This window comes from Eublepharis macularius, chromosome 6, assembly GCF_028583425.1.
Source record: "Eublepharis macularius isolate TG4126 chromosome 6, MPM_Emac_v1.0, whole genome shotgun sequence".
Taxonomy (NCBI): domain Eukaryota; kingdom Metazoa; phylum Chordata; class Lepidosauria; order Squamata; family Eublepharidae; genus Eublepharis; species Eublepharis macularius.
The window spans coordinates 58,895,175-58,898,448 of record NC_072795.1 but is presented as its reverse complement, the minus strand read 5'-3'; positions in this window follow the sequence as shown (position 1 = coordinate 58,898,448).

Here is a 3,274-nt window from a genome sequence, read left to right as displayed (position 1 = left end):
TATGAATAATATTGTAGATGAATTTGAAAAACTTAATGTAGTGGTATAAGGCTGCAGACAAGAATGAAATTATTGACAGGGTAACATTCTAATAATCTCTCAAATGTATTATTAAATGACCTAATCTATTTGGAAGGGTGAGGGATAGAGATCCCAGTAACTTGATACTTAAGATATCCATATCAGTATATCTAATTCTCAACAATGGCGCCATCTGGAGATACCTAAACCCAGTGACTGATGCCACAGACAAGTCAAGACAGATCTTTTTACAAACCTAAGGAAAGTCCCAGGTTTGCAGAAAAATCTGAAATTAAAAATAATACACTGGGCGAGGGGAGTTTAAAAAACCCTAAAATGGTAAAGGAGCACCTATAACTTTAAGAAACTAATATCCTCAGTGACTTTTGCTAGTCAACTGCAACAGTATTGTCAGTTGAAAAGGCAGGGGGAGGATTCAGGGCCCTTTCTAAGGGTTTTTTTTTTTTTTGGCCTTTGAGGGAGAACATCAGGGCCAGGCCTGGCAGCAACCACCCAGCAACTTGGTACCACAGGACTTGTATGATTCACCCAGGCCTGGCTACTCACTACAGTTCAATAGCAACTACCACCCCCCTCCAAAAGCCAGTGTGGTGTAGTGGTAAATATGGAAGACTCAGGTTCGAATTCTCACTCTGCTGTGGATACAGACTAGATGGCAATTCACCCATTTTCAGCCTAATCTATGTCACAGGATGGTTGTGACTTGTGAGGATAAAATAGACTGATGTGAGCTGCTTTGGGTCCACCTTGTGGAGAAAAGTGGAATATAAATTAAGTAAAGGGGGGGATAAGAGTTTGGTTAGTGGGAGGGAAGGAGAGAAGAAAGCAGGGAAAGGGGAAATGATGTGGGGAGGGGATACAGGAGAGGGTGAGGTACCCCTGCAAGTCTCTAAAGCTTCACCACCATACAATTATGCCCAGCTCAGCTGTCTCTGTACAACTTGGACAGTTTTTTTTCCTGAGAAGAGGCTGCCAGGGGGAAGAAAGTAGGGCAAGTTGAACAGAGGCATGGTTGATGAAGGTAGGTAGACTGGTGGGTGGGAAGGAGAGAAAGAAGCAGGATATTGGGGGGGGAGGGGTGTCCCGAGAAGAAATAGTGTGGGGAAGGGGATATGGAGAAAATGAACTGACTTCAGCAAATTCTTGCTGGATCCCTGCTTGTAGCTTTATAAACAGGATGCAAAAAGTACATGAAAGGAGAACATCAGTGCATTCTATGGCTTTGTAAATTAGACATTGTAAATTAGAACATGGTCTGATTACAGAACTAGGACTTAGAAAAACTGGAAAGTAACTAATACCATCAGCTTGTTGATGAGTTACTGAAAGAGAAAGTCTAATCCAGAGTGGTGGCGTTGGCAACATGGAAGGAACTTGTGAGGAGGTGATCTATTATATGGGTAGTATTGAGAAGACTTTGGGCTGATAGGGCTGTGCCTGAATCTTGTTTATGGGAAGCCCTCCTTATCCACTCTTAAACGTTTTTTTTCCCCCTATGGTGTATAACTATCCAACAGTCCAGTTGTATCAGCTTTTGCTGACAAGTGATGCTCTTTTCAGTAAAAGAAGGAAAGATAGACAAGTTTACACTCTCCAACCAGAAATTTTCTAGTATAGGACATCTCCATAGAAGGGCGCTTCAACACAAGCATGAAGTACAGCAAAGAGGCTGCTAATAAGCTTGTGGGGAGGGAATCAATATTTTGGAGAGAGGGTATATCTGCTAGACAGAAAAGTACAAGTGAGTGTGCTTTCTGATTATAAACAACCTGATGGCCAATGCTATGTCCCATACAAATGGATAATACTCACTTATTCTGTGCTTTGAGCAGTTATACTGAGTCTGTTCACAATCAACATACTTTGCAAACAGCAAGGCAGCTGTTATCATGGTTATAAAGTACCACTTGAAAATAGTAAAACAGTTGCACAACCCAGTTAAAGCAACTTTTATATTGGGCAGTAAAACCTGTAAAATCTGTGTAAGAGCATATGAAATTATGGTTGTTGTGGGTTTTCTGGGCTGTATTGCTGTGGTCTTGGCATTGTAGTTCCTGACGTTTCGCCAGCCACAGCTGCTGGCGAAACGTCAGGAACTACAATGCCAAGACCACAGCAATACAGCCCAGAAAACCCACAACAACCATCGTTCTCCGGCCGTGAAAGCCTTCGACAATACATCATATGAAATTATATTGTATATCTGTTTGTGCTGTGTATGGTTGTTGGGACACTGTATTTGGTCACAGATTCCCAGTCCATGTACATGTACATAATTGGTGTACAATGAATTAGAAACACGCATAAAAAGCACACTTTCAGTCAACTCTCGATTCTCCCGGGTATCCTGCAAACAAATACAGTTAGCAAATGATATTACTGTATGATCCTCAGTTTCTGCTACCCTGTGGAGAGAGAACAGACCTTATGGGAGTATGTTTCAAAGTAGGTAACTCTGCAATACAAAGAGCTTCAAGCATCACTACAGGCATAATTAAAGTCAGTGGACATGGCATTTATTTCTTCTCTGGTTTATGTTTAGTGTGGAGTGAATGGTGGCTTGTTGATGGGTTTGAAGATAAATGGTGTAAACTCAGCTCAACTGGTGTTTCTTGCTGTTATTTTGTTGTGTGGAGTTAATCAAATTTATAACCTCAACATTTAAAAATACTTGGCTCATGATGCTTATACATTTCTTCAGTAATTTTCACCATACGTCTGTAAGGTAAGTTAGTACTGCCCCTTACTTGCTGCAAGGTAAATCTGATCTTTGCTCAATACGTGAACACACTTGTGTATATTCATGTACTGGGCAAGATTTAAACATGAATTCAGCTACTGGATTAGTTTTAGCCATGAAATAAAGTATCCTTAGCGGGTTTGTAACAATGCAAGTAAAACACTACTGCTTGTTTGAGAACTGCATGCTATAGATATTACTCACAAGCCTCCAGCCCCCGATATTCTTCTGGCAATTGCCTGCATTTTCTGTTGCTAGAGAACCAACATCGGCATTGTACTGCTCCTTAGGAGCAGCTATTTGAGAGCACGTCAGCTTGCCTTGAACCCCATCAGAGTAGACCTCAAGTCATCACTATACCATGCTGCCTAGCGTTAGTCTGCAGATTATCCTGTAGCACTCTGGCCACCTGTTTTATCTGTTAATCCTGTAAGAGGTTAGCCTCTTTGTTATTTTAGCATATGTTAACCCTTTATACAGAGATGCCCACAA